The sequence below is a fragment of the Camelus bactrianus genome, chromosome 3, assembly GCF_048773025.1.
Source record: "Camelus bactrianus isolate YW-2024 breed Bactrian camel chromosome 3, ASM4877302v1, whole genome shotgun sequence".
In the NCBI taxonomy this organism is placed as follows: domain Eukaryota; kingdom Metazoa; phylum Chordata; class Mammalia; order Artiodactyla; family Camelidae; genus Camelus; species Camelus bactrianus.
Genome location: NC_133541.1, coordinates 50,750,432 through 50,764,665, shown reverse-complemented (window position 1 = coordinate 50,764,665; position 14,234 = coordinate 50,750,432).

Genomic DNA, 14,234 nt, shown 5'->3' with positions numbered 1-14,234 from the left:
GACAACCTTCTGTGTACCATTTTTAAAAATTAGAAAATTATTGGAAAGGGATTGAAAGATACAAGGATGATTACTACAACATTGTTTATAATAGTAATAACTGGAAACAATCTATGTTCCAATAGGAAGCAAGTTAAATTGTGGCATATTCATGCAGTATAATATTGCAGCCCCTAAGAATCTTACTGTTGATCTACATAAATGAACAGGGAAAGATATTCACCTTAAGCTTTAAGGGAACACATGTAGCTCACAAACAGAATGTCTGATATTCCATTTTTGCAAAACTTAAAGCACCAATAAAAATTATAATCATTGATGTATGTAGAGAAAAGAAGGCTATAAAGTTGTATACAGTTTTTATTTGGGGTGCTGGGATTCCGGACAATCTATTACTTTTTATATTTCTCTTTCAAAGAGTATGGATTACCTTTAAAATCAGGGGAAAACATTCCTTTACAAAAAAGAGACATGTATTCTTAGTGTCAGTGTTTAAGGATTCCCTATGTATGTGTCTTAACATGTCACTGTGTGATAGTCTCACCTTAGATGCTTTTTAGGTGGTGTGAACTTTCTGGAAAGTCAGATTCCAGCTGAAATCTGGTTTGCTCAAGCTAGAGAGACCCACAAAAGGCTTACTGAAGAGAACGAGGCATTTGGAGCTTCATTTCCATTAAAATGCAAATTAGAAGTAAGGTTATCCATATGGTGATGCATCTGATTTTCCCCCATGCGCCTTCTAACCCAAATATGAGATGGTTTCTGTTTCTAAATTCTCTAATGATGTAATTCTTCATGATTATAAGTATAATGTAATATGCTCAATTTTTCTATCAATAGCACAGATAGATCTATCTGATCACTCATGTGGCCATATGGTGTGATGGGACATGAATCTACTTTTCAAAGTTTTATTTTCCCGGAATATATTCTGCCTTCAGCTCTAGGCACGTCATCACTCTGCTTTTTAGAGGGTGGCTCTCAGAACTTTGACTAAAGCCAGAGCAGAGCTAGACTGGAACGTTCCACGAAGATAAGGATCCGCAGCCCCCCAAAAATGCCTGTGGAGAAACTGGAGTGAGAAGGACATGGCCACCCATTTAAGTACCAGGGTCATGTTTACCCTTTGATGATCAAAGAGAAGATGTTTTCACTTCAGGGGTCCTGACTTGCATCTTTTATGATGTGAAAATAGTTAGAATCCTTAGCATTGTCTTATTTACCACATAACAAGCTTTGCTACTCCCGGTTTTTGATGTGAGGAAATACACTGGGCAGTAAAAGCATCAGAGTCTGGACTCATCCCAGGCCTTTGGTTCAAAGTCCTGTGCACACATTGACCTCCCCGCCTCCTCCTCCCTGCTCATCCTCAGCCCCACGTGTCCTCATCTCCCACCCCAGCCTCCCTCCAAGAAAACAGCCGAGAAGCCTCTTACAGAGTAGAGCAGAACCTGTCTGTGGGCCAGCAGAATGTGAATAAAACATTTTAGGCCATAGTGGTTAGTCCATTATTCTTCATAAAAGGTGTAGAAAGACCACAGAACTAAGGGGGGGGGGGGGTGAATCTGGTCACTGTGTAACTCCAGGCACATCAGAAAAAAACTTAAAGTACTAAGCAGTTAACTAATTTAATGAGTATTTATTGCCGACTTATCCTATATCAGGCACATGATAAAACATCACATTATCATTTATACTTAGTGTGACATAGAAATTCGGTGGTGGTGGAAAACTAATTGGCATAAACACATATTGAATTATTTGATGACAAGAGACTTTCATATGTAGATAAGAAAGCTTAAAATCATTACATATAAAAATACAAGTAAAATAAGTGATATATTTATATGGCACTTCATAATTCTCAAATGATGTATTTACCTGGTTGGATTTACACAATTCCTAGGATAATAAAAGCAGGTGTTACCCCATTTTCCAGACAAGGAGACTGAGACCCAGAGGGTTAAAGGACTGTCTCTGACTAGTAACTATGTGATCTTACGTTTTCTGAGTCTTAGGTGTTCCTGCAATTTATTCTAAGGTTTTGTTTAGACAAGCTCATTTTCCTGTTTTTAAGAGAGGTAGAACTGTATCTGTTGCCAAAATAGATAACCAAATTGATAACTAGCTTGGCGGAACCTCCCTTTCCTAGAGTGGCTGCAGCAAGCTCGAACACATAGTGTTTGAGGGGTTACCCTGTGACTACCCCCGCCTGGTGCTGTAGGGGAGAGGCAGTCACTGGCACCGCACGTGGGAAATGCATTCTTGCTTCATTTAAAAGCCATAGAAAATAACCCAAGGAACTGTATCCGATATGATCCCTGTAAATGCACACTCTGATCATGAGCAGAAGGAGAACCCAGATGCATGAGCCCCAGTCGAGGATGCCTTTGGGAGGCATCAGGGTGCTGTAACGCATTGAGCCCCAACAGCGGCTGCCAGGAGTGACCTGTCAGAACAGATGCCACAGTGCACATCACTGACCTCACTCCATGGCACTTGTGTTCTGTCCTGGATGTCACAGTGAAGGGAGAAAAGCCAGGGTGTGGGGATCACTTGGGGACTAGAAAATTCAGCTACAATGCACAAGGTGCAAGAGCTTCCAGTGAGGGTGAGAACAGGTCTCCAGGAGGCATTCATAGAGATTGAAATTGTCCCCAGAGAGATGTGAAGGCCAAGATATGGTGGCTAGGCACTACTGATGTCATAACCGGACCCTCTGCCTCCGGCTGCCATTTTCTTAAAAAAAGTATCTTTTAGTTACTTGACTCCTCTCTAGTGCTTAGAGCCCAGAGTATATTATAGACCAGTGATTCACTGGGGCTAGTTGAACGAACAACCCAATTTACTAGCGTGAACTCGGCACTAGCAGGTCTTTTGTAAGAATGGTTTACTTAGGGTATCAAGGCCTGTTTGTCTCCATGACCTGCCTACCGACATTCTTTATTTGCTCATCAGTCAGCACCGTGGAGGAGGTGCGCACAGGTGTTGTGCTGGGCAGCACGGGGAGAAAAGGTGAATGAGAGCCACTTGTGTGTCGCTGAGCAGGGTCACTGTGGGGGCAGGAGAGATGAGAGGACATGCACATGACACAGGCCCTTGTGGTGACATTTGTCAGAGGCTGAGCCCAAGGTGAAGACTATTTCTATGGAGAATAAGGCAAGAAAGGCTTAGTGGTATGGAATTTGAGCTGAAATTTCAAGCATGGAAAAAACAAGACAGTCTGAGGAATGGGGAGGCATTTTAGCTCAGGGAGTGGTTAGAAAGGGGGGAGTCTTTTTAAGGAACAGTAAGTGTTCCTGGTTGACTAGAGCAAAGGTCTAAGGAAGGAAGAGGCAAGACACAAGGATGATTGGTAAGTGGGAGCCAAATCATTGATGGTTTTAGGGATCCAGGCTGAAGATCCTTTATCAGGAAGTGGGGAATTAATGAAGGACTTTTTGCTGAAGGCAGAGGTGAACAAGTCTGCCTTTAGGATGATTGACCCAGCTGGCATATTGGATGGATGGAAATGCGGAAACACCGTGGTGAGACAGACCAAGTACATGGGAGGCTATTGCAAGGGACCAGTTGAATGATCATGTTGGCCTCAGTGAAGAAAGGTGATGCATAGGTTCTGAGCTGCTCAGAGATTAAAGTCAGCAGGCCTTGGAGACTGGTTAGGTGTGGGTGCCCAGGCAGAAGGAAGAGTTGTTGGTCCGTGGAAAGAGGGGCTTCAGGAGAAGAAGTGTATTTTAGGAAAGAGACAGCAATTAGAGCTTGGGACTTGTGTTAGTTGGCCAGGCTGCAAAACACCAGAGACTGGGAGGCTGAAGCGACAGAAAGGTATTTTCTAACAGTTCTGGAGGCTGGAAGTCCAAGATCAAGGTGTGGAGCAGGTTGGGTTTCTCCAGAGACCTCTCTCCGTGGCTTGCTGATGGCTGCCTGCTCCCCGTGTCCTCACGCGGGCTCTCCTCTGCGCGCCTCCCTGGTGTCTCTCTGTGTCCGCGTTCCCTCACCTTATAAGGACGCTGGTCAGGTTGGATCAGGGCTCATCCTAACTGCCTCATGTAACTTAATCTCTTTTAAAACCCTAAATATAGTCACATTCTGGGATAGGGCTTCAACATATGAATTTTGGGGGGATAGAAATAGACAGCCTACAACAAGACACGTAGAAACTGAGGTGCCTGTGGACGTCCCAGAGAAGGTCTAGTAGGTCGTTTGCAGCATCAGTTGGAGCTCAGGGTATGTCAAGGTGAGTGGGTGAGTCAAGTGCATGGGCAGAGGTCAGGGGAGAACATGAAAAGAAAAGCTGGCCCTGGGGGTCAAGGCGATCATAGTAAAACAGTAATAGTTTCCATGGCTGAGCCCCCTGTAAGCTGGAAACACCAACGCTGTGAGAGAATGACTTACTTTTACTATTGTTGGTGCTATTGTTATCGTTTGCTTTTATTTTATAGAAGAGAAGGCTGAAGTCTGGAAAGGTTAAGTGAGTTTCTGAGGTCTGATGGCTCAGAAGTAGCAGAACCAGAATATAAAATTCAAGTCTGTCTGAATGGAAAGGTTTGTGTCTCGGGCACCTCGCTTGCTGCCCTGTCTCCAGGGAAAGCAAGGAGAAGAAACAGAGAAGGGAGGCGGGGGCAGAATCAATATTTGGAGGTGGAGGGAAGGCAGCAGAGGAAGAGCAGGCAGGGGGATGGTGAAAGGATGGTCAGAGGACGGCATGACCAGGAAGAGGTGGTGAGCTGGGAGCCAAAGGTAGCCGCCAGGGTGTAGCCAAGAAGGCCAAACACTGCAGCAAGCGGAGAGGTAAAAATATGCCGGTGGGCTGCTGGCACCCTTTGTGGGAGCTGGTTTTCTGGAAGGTTGGAGGCAGATGACAGATGGTGTGTGTTGAGGAGAGACTGGGAAGTGGGAAGAGGAGGTGGCAAACCTCGTCATCACCGGAAGGAGCAGGAGGGAGCGAGCTTTGGTGGAGGGGGAAGCAGAATCCAAGGAAATTTATTTTTAGAATGGGCCAGAAGGACTTTAAACTGTTGGTAGGTAGAGAGGGGAGTCACAACTTCCGAAGGCAGGATAGAGGAAGCCATTGAATGAGACGTGGGGGAGGCAGGCTGGGACCTTGGATAGAAAATAGCTCTAAAAAGGAACAGGGACTCCTCCTCTGAGACAGGAGGGATTCATTAAGGAAGGGTGACTTCAGGCAGAAGCCAGAAGGCTGGAACAGAGAAGAGTCGAATCTCCAACAAGGAGGACAGAAATGTCAGAAGAAAAGTTGCCCGTAAGAATGGCGAGTTTCAGAACCACAGGCCACGTCAATCCAGAGATGGTTCGTTTTCTTCGATCTAAGGCTTGGGCTTGTCCCGAATCTGGGGCAAAGCTGAACCTGCGTGTGGACCCGAGGACCCAGATAGTTTCAGTGGAAGGAATCATTAGGCTGTCCAGGATCAATAAATATTCGTACACGTGGAGAAACGTTTCCCAACCATCTAATATTTATGGAATGACCTTGATGTGCAAAGCATGATAAATTCTTGGGAGACTGACTTTACAAAGGGTTCCCGACTCGACTTCATGGGTAAAAGAAGGCCATCTTTAGCGTCTGATGTACACGGGAGCCAGTGCAGAAGCTGGAGCAGGAATGGCTCTCTGCTGGTCCCCGGCCATCTCGACACTGTCTTTAGAGATGTTGGTGGTAACTTGTTGGGCCTGGCCTGAGTCATGGCAATCATTCAGTAAAGGGACTCAGCCTCTAGCGATCGGGCTTGGCAACAGGAGAGACAATTAATTGGAAGGTAATTTAATAGCATTGCTTTTAAGTTGTCCACGTGCTGTAACAGGATTCAGGGCTTTTTGAAGTGATGAGCATTGTCTGGGGAAAATGCAGGTCTGAGTGTATTTAACAGCGTGGGAGTGAGAAGGGTGCAGACCTCAGCTGTTCTGTAAGCCTCTCCCAGGCTCTCCCCAGAGCAGTCACTCGTGTTGGAATGTCGTTCTGGTCGTTTTGGGATGCTTGCTCTGTGGGCAGCGAGAACGGCTGGTTTCTTCCCAGGGAGTCTCGTGTTGGTGGGTGGAGAGTTTGGCTGAAGTGCTGGGATCTAGTATGAAGTGGACTTGGAGATGGCGGAGAGCAGAGGGCGGTTTCTGTGGACGCTGCACAGCCGTGTGGACCACATCAAAACCAGAAGAGAGTCTGGCCAAGGCTGTCACCATTTTCCCCAAGGCCTGGCAGTAGCTCACTGGTGTGTGCCTCTTTGATGCCATTGGAGAGTTGGCTTCTTCAGTACTTAGAAGCACATGAGTGCTGTGGAACCTGGCTCACAGATTCCTGGATCTGGGGTTCCAGCCTGGACCATGATTTACACAGGGCAGCCTTCACAGCCGAAACCCGAGCTCCCAGAGGCTGCACACACTTCCCTCATCTTCAGTCTCCACACACCTTCAGCATTTTAAAGGAGGAATTTGCTTTAAAGTGGCAAATGATACAGCATGCATTTCAACAGAATTTAGCATGGTTCCCCTGGGAGGGAGAGTGGGGAGGGCAGGTGTCTAGGGAAACACGGTTCAAAATAAGATCCTCCAAGGATGATTACAGAATAAAGCCTACATAGTTTAAAAGTAAAGTTCTATGTGTGTTTTTTTTTAAGGAAAGACAATAGAAACATGAGAAGAGAGGGGAGATTTTTGAGGTTATTTAGTCTCTCCCCAGTGAAAAAGAAGAAGAAAGCCATTGTGCAGTCCCATCACAGGGCTGGGCAGAGAAAGGGCTCTGACTGTGTTTGCTGAATAAATGAATGAACGAACCTCTCTCCATTCCTCCCTTTCACACACAAGAGCTCACGGAGTTGTTTGCCTTGACACCTTAGCGAACACCTTTGACGTGGCTCACATTAAGAAATAGAGGTTCAGTATGTATATTTAATGTCTGAAAGACATTAAAATGAAAATTAAAAGCCAAAAGCCAGTTGACATGGCGTGGAATGGGCTAGTGGCAGCAGGGAGATAATTATACCAGAAACCCCAAAAAGTACTTGAAGGGCAGACAGTGCGGATTGAGAAAGGATGCCTGCTCCCTTGTCCCAAGGAGACAGGCAGGAAAAATGAGATCTTATTGCTAAGTGAGTGCCTCCCCACCATTGCTTCTGAGCAAAGAAGCTTTACTCCAGACAACACAAATGCTGGCCCACCTAGACACGACTCGACGGAGAAATATTTAAGCTGTGAGTTAGAGATGCTGTTCTAGTTTAAGATCTATGTGATTCAGTGATGGGTTCTGCATTTGCTTACAATACTCTTTGCTGCCAATTTAATCTTCACGTTGAAAAGGGGGTCTTTACATTTAATATCCTTTGCGCTCTTGCCAGGGAGGAAGCGCAGCCGAGGAATTCAAGCAGGACAGATACTCCCTCTGTTTGGATGAGGAAAAACTCCATTCAAACCCAGGGACGTGGCGCAGCAGACTGTGCTGCTGTGGATTACCGTGGTCTTCCTACAGCAGTATTTGGTCCAGAATGTTACCGATGTCCCTGCCCCCGGCTTGCTGTTAGAGAGATGACATTTGGAAAATATCCCTTTCAGAGTTACAGCTCTCCAATGGTTTCCCCTCACACACCTGGGAAAGCTAGTCTTGACCACAGTTCACGAGGCCCCACAGGGTTTGGCTTGTGGCCACCTCTCTGCTCCTTTGCTGCCCACTCCTAGATGGCTCCTCTCCAGGCACGGTGGCTGTCCAGTTCACTCCCCCTCTGGCTCTCCTCTCCACCTGGAACCCTTCTCTGTCCCCAGCTATCAACACATCTCAGCTCCTCACCCTCTAGTATCGACTCGAGTTTTACCTCCTCACTTGTTTTTCACTGACTGGCTTATCTCAACAACCTGACCAAATCTTTTTCCCTTCTTCAAGGCACTTACCGCTAACATTATACTATCTGTTCATAATTTGGTTTATTGTCTATCTTTCTCTGCTCAAATGTAAACTCTGGAAGGGCAGAGGATTTTTCTCTTTTGTTCAGTGTTACGTTCCCATCATTTAAACTGTCCCTGACCCAGAGCATGTGCTCAATGATTTTTTGGAAACAACAAGTCGATACTTCACATCCTTGTTCATCTGTGGATGATAAAAGGCTCGAAAGAGGTCACCGTATAAAGACGGGTGGGTGGTAGCAGGTAGAAACATCAGCGTGGTGAGGACAGGCAAGGGAAAATGAATTGAAATAACTTTTACTCTCCTCCTATGGGAGAAAATTCTGGAGAGTCAGGAAGGGGAACAACAGAAATAGAATCCAGTAGTGCTAAAAGTTCCTTAGGGAAAGCCTCCTGGACTTTCCATCAGCAAAGATCTTTCTTTTAAAATTCCTTTCATGTGTTTCATCAGATCTTCCTGCCAAACCTTTTGATAACAATCCATTGATTCTCTCAGTTGTGTTTATTAGAGACATATGTATGTCAACTAGAATATCAGACCAAGATTAAAACGATCAGGGTAACTGTGTGACTCAGATAATTCTCCTTTCAAAAGCAAAGGCAGAACTTGCACAGCCTCAGCTCAGACGATTCAGCGCTCTCCAGGGCACGCTCTGAAATTCTGAGAATTGCTCAAGGGCCCCCATCAGCATCTAAAATCCTGTGACTTGCCCAAGGTCATAGCAAGCTATTGGCAGTATTATGAGACTGGAACCCTGGTCTGTGGCTCCCACATACTCTGGGGGCGTTGCTCATCTCCTGTGTGTGCCTGAACAATTTCCCATGGGTTCTACTTGCGTCTTAGCTCTGCTCGCATTGTTTACTCAGAGGCCAGCAGTAACAATAGCCATTATTTATCAAACATAGGCTGTGTCTGTGTGTGGTTTTCCTAAATTTGTTATGATGCTCAAAATACTTTTATAATGAGTATCATTATCATTTTCCCAAAGAAAAACAGTAGAGAGAGGATGAGTAACTTATTCTAGAGCTCATAGCTAGTGGTGGCAGAGTCAGGATTTGAATCCAGCCCTTTCCTGCTTCAGAGCCCAGGTTCTCTGTTCTACCTCGTTGCCACGACACGCAGTGCCAGCTTCTTATACATGACTCATCCATGGGGAGATGGTGCCCTGGAGAGGTGATCATTTAAAATGATTCCAAAGATGGAGCCCTGCCTCTTTAATTCACTGCTTTCTGAGCCCCCGGGAGGACCGGAGACAACTGCAGGAAGGCTGTCTGGGAAAGTGGGCGGAGGTCCTTCAAAGCCGGATGACCTCTTAAACTCAAGTTATTTCTCTAATCACCCAAGTTCCCTTAATTTTCCAAAGCTTCCCTTCCTTCTTCCTTAGTTCACCCTCATCTTCTCTGTACACAGTGGATTATTTGTGTCGCCGTGACCTGGGAGTCTTTCTAACCGAGAATCCATTTCCTGGCTACTTTTACGAACTATACGCTCTCTCATACAAGATTGCCTCTCTGGGCATTGGCAGATGGAGAGCGTCTGGGGCAGTGGTCACAAATGTTTAGAAGCTACAAAGGTCATGTCTGTTGCTTAATGGATATTTGATTTCTGATAATGGACTTGTGACAAACACCTATCATTTGAATACTAATTACTGTGATTTATATTGAATTCTCATTGGCCGCCTCAGGAGCTGATGTTCCAGAAAGTCCCTGCTGGGTGAGAGACATAGAATCATGTCTGGCATGGAGACGTTAAAAGGAAAACAGTACACTTTGTTCTTTTGGCGAGCTCCCACTTAACTGACATATCTGTTGAACTGGAGAGCTTTGTTTAAGCAAGGAGTAAGGAATGATTTAATTCATGTGACAGTCTAAAGATGATATTTCCAAGATGGGCTAGGAGGGAGCGGCCTGACCTCTTTTCTCTGAAGAGGGGAAGACTGTAGCTCGGTGGGAAGACCGTGAACTTTACAAGTAGAAAGATCCAAATTTTTAATTCCAGTGTCACTGTGCATTATTATTATTGTGGTTGTAAGTAATGATAAGTAATAACAAAAATAGTTTGTTTACTTTGCACACAAAGGCAGGATATCAGGTGCTTGCTTGAATTATCTTATTTAATCACCGCAACCATCCTGTGATGGTCTATCCTGAGGTATTATTGGTCATCTCTATTTTACAAGTGAGAAGATTGAGGCTTAGAGAATGAATTAGTCAGGGTCCTGGCAGGAAGCAGGATTGAATTTAGATGGTTTCCAATATGGAGCCTTTAAAGGAAGGCTCCTTGCAGAGATGGGGCAGGGATCAGGGAACCAACAGAAGATGCTGAGGCATTGGAGGATGCAGCCTCGGAGATCTGTTACCACCCTTAGTGCTGAAGGGGTAAGAGGCGGAAATGGAGTGCCTGCATGGGGAGGAGGGCCTGCCCGGTGGGACTGATGTCACAGGGGGATGCTGCAACGGCCAGAAGTGTGTCAGCAGCTCGGGGAGGAAGTGGGGAGAACACCTCAACCTCTCTCCCTTCTCCGCTCTCGTCACCTGTCTCTGCCTCTCGCTGACCCGCCCCCACAGGGAAGCCAGGGGGCCAGGCAGACAGATGATGTTTTGCAGATCCAGGACACAAGCAGATTAGAGGAGGAGGAGGATGGGTTGAGAGTTGGACACTCTGAAGACACAGGCGGGATCCCACCCAGAATGTGGTTTGGATGTTGAGACTAACACCACCATACGTACACAAGAAGGTATGGAAAGGTTTAGCTCACATGATGAGGTTTTCAGGGAGAGTGTGGCAGGCCCCAAGCAGGTCTCAAAATGGTTTGAGAGAGCAGAGAGAGGAGACTAGCTTGGTATTTTTATAGAGATTTGAGGATGGGACCAGAGTGAGGGTTTAAACGTCCGGCCAGTGCCAAAGGAGAGGGCACCCAGGCTTTCTAATTAGCCGGTCCAGATGAGGGGCGGGAGAAGAGGAAGGGGTGAGTCTTACAAGCACAGATTCTTTATTGTAAGATGTCAGACGGAGATTACCCAGCAGACTGAGTCCAGTGTGTTGCCCCAAATCACTTAGTTTTAACTCGTTCACTAGGTTTTCAACCCAAGTCAGTCTTTGGCCCAAACTCATGCTTTTCATGATCACATTAACTGGCTTTGTGACCTTGAATGAATGACTTCACCTCTTGGTGTTAAAGCCTCAGTTTCCTCATCCATAAAATGGAAATCCTCTCTCTCTGCCCGGTGTGTGTGCCTGGCAGGTGTTCTGTGAATGGCAGTTCTCAGCACTGCCCTCTTGTTTCCCTGAGGAGGTTGTGATTGATGGTGTTGTTTCCTTCCCCCGTCCTGTCTGTCTCCATCAGGGCTTCTGGATACCCTGGTGTGGTTCTTGTGTGTCTTTGTGAAAAGTCTGGCATAGACTTTACCCCCATTCCCCCAAGGAGCATATCCTTGGACACCAAACTGCTACCTCTTTCTACGATAAGGTTGAGAAGACTCATCCTGCCAAGTGAAGCAACAAGCTTAAATCTGTCTCGCTGGCGTGCTTCCAGAAGGCAGCTGCAAAGCTTTCAACCAATTGGACCCCAAGCAATGTGACCCAGGAGGTAAGAAATGAAAGGAGCCTGTCTTACTCCCTCCTTGGTTATCAACTTCGGAATATCACCTTTTTAAGGTGCTATGTAAGAGGAGGTGCGAGATGGGTATTTTTACTCCCAGCGATTCTTCAATGTCATGTGGTTCCAGAACCTTCTATTTCTCTAGTTCTGCCCCCGCTCACCAATTTCATGGACTAAGAGGGGTTTCGCACATAAACTTTCCTTAATTCATCTTGGCTGAATTAAAACAATCACAGTGAAGACTGATTTTGAACCGATGAGACACCAGCTAAGCCACCAATGGCTTGTGAGTTTTTCTTTTTAAAATGAGGCCCCGAAGATGAATTATAAAAATACAGGATGTTTCAGAAAGAATTTTGCTAGTGGCTATCTTTTCACCTGCGGGAACTGAAATCACTTCTGAGAAATTCCAGGTCCTCAAACTGAATACAGGTGAACAACTGCCCCATCAGGTGACAACACCAACTCACAGCCCGGGACTGGGTGGGTCCTGAGCCTGCAAACGCCGATTCATTCGGCTGAGGGGCTGAGGATGTAAAGCAAAGATACTGCTCAAAAAGCTGTGCCAGGCACTCTGGGCATTTCAAAAATCATTAGTGGAAAAAAAAAGTCCTGGCCTGTGTCCCTCAGCCAGCAGTCCTGTTGCGGGTGAGAACAGATGCTCCTTTGGCTCAGTAAAAGGCACAACATGAGTCTTTCTCTTCCTGATTTTTAAACCAGAAAACACCATCCGCAGCAGGCCAAAATAAGACAGGTGGCGTCCATTCGAATTGGAAATGAGGTCCTGAGATAATCACTGTGGGATCGAGCGTGGCCAGCCTCGGGGAGGGGCTCCGGTCAGAGGGCTCATTGTTTCTCTCCTATGATGAGCAGACTCTATAAAATGTCCGGCTCCTGAGGCCACTTTGATTCCCGAAAATGTATCAATTGTTCTCTTGTGGGCTGTCCTTTGCACAATTTGCTTTTTGATGAACCCCGAGTGCTCCTCATGACTGGGCAGGCCTGCCTGGGGCAGGGACCTGGGCTTCCTGTGCAGCAAGTCAGGAAGCAGCGGTTCTGTGTGGGATGACGCTGAAGGGGTCTGGGAAGTGCCCGGAGTGCCGGTGTCACCTGCCTGGCACAGCCCCTCCACGGGTAGGAATCTTTAGAGCTGGCGGGAGTAGAGTTAGAGTTCATGGGTACAGACAGCCTGGGGATCTTCAACCACCTCCTGGCTGGAAAAGGCAGGATTGAGCAGATGTGTACATGAGTGGGGGCCTTCCTGACCCTCTGTCAGTGTCCACCCTTCCCTTCTTCCTTCCCAGCACAGGATGATACCCCCAGCAGCCGCCCGCGTCATGCAAAATGGGGTGGGGAGAGTTGGGGGCTGGAGAACAAAATCCCTGTTTCACATGTCCCCTCTTCCACACCATTCCCTATATTTCTCTATACTCTCCTCAACAATAATAAAGCCCAAACTTAATGGCACTCTGGGCTCAGAGAAGGGTCCCTCCATTGGAGGGAGGTTCCAAGTGAAAGCATTAATGCCTCCCAGTGGTGTGATCTCCTTTCCAGCTGGGTGATGGTAACTGGTACTTCCCCAGCCTCCTCTGTGCATGTAACCAAAGCAGGGGCGGTGGATTTCATTCTGCGTGAAGAGCTGGTTTGGGAAATGTTTGGGAACAGGGAGTATTTTTCTATTTTTCAGAGCCCCTTGAATTTTGCCACAAGGCCCCAATGATTGGCAGTGTGGCCCCTAGGAAGAAGAATGGGCGCTGAGATGTATCAACAGGCCCAAAGTTTTCATATCTTGGGATGCAGTAGCTGCAACTCTCGGCATCTTTCCTAGCAAGGAAATACCCAGAAATGCAGACAAAGCTTTATGTGCAAAAATATTTATTGCAGTAGTGTTTTTTTCTGGCTGGGGAAATAATTACTCTAAGAGCTGGCAAATCATTCCTTTAAGAGAGAAAACTGCCTTGGGCTAGGGTCACAACTTCTGGGGCGGTTATGATTACGAGAGTGAGGCTCTCTAGTGATGAACCGGAGCTGGACAAAGAGTTAAGTAAGCTTCTCCGCATGGAGGTTTATGGGAATCGGAGGGCTAGGAAGAGCTGGCAGTAGCACAGGGGGACAGAAGACAGGAGAATGAACAGAGCATCTGGAAGGGGGTGGAGGAGCTATCTAGAAATGTCTGGGCTTAGAAGTTGAAGGAGTGGGTAGTCTGTAGGCATCTATCTGTCTGAGTTTATTTGAATGTGGGAAAGAGAGGCAGAAGGAGGCAAGCTGGATAGGGGAGACGGAGTGGCACCCCTGGTCCGTGGGCAGAGTTCTCAGGCCTAAGCTGAGAGATCATTGTCCACAGAGGAACTCTAGGATCTCGCTACCCAAAGCCGGGTGCTGGGACCAGCTACATCAGCATCACCTGGGAGCATGCAGACCCACCCAAGACCCTGTGAACGGGGGTCTGCATTTTGACGAGATCCCAGGTGATTCGCGTGCACGTTGAAGTGTGGGGAGTGCTGCCCTGGGAGACCCAGCGTATCCACGCCCATCTCAGACAGTGGGAACGAGCAGCGTCTCCCCACGTCTGCTGGAGTGCTGCTGCGGTTGGGGCACAGATAGAGCAGGGGATCGACTAGGGCCGCGGATTCTCATGCAAGGAAGGGTGGCAGTTAGCGCATTACCCTCAATGATTTTTCAGATGGTGAAGACAGTAAAAAGGACAGGGAGGGGAAAGCGTGC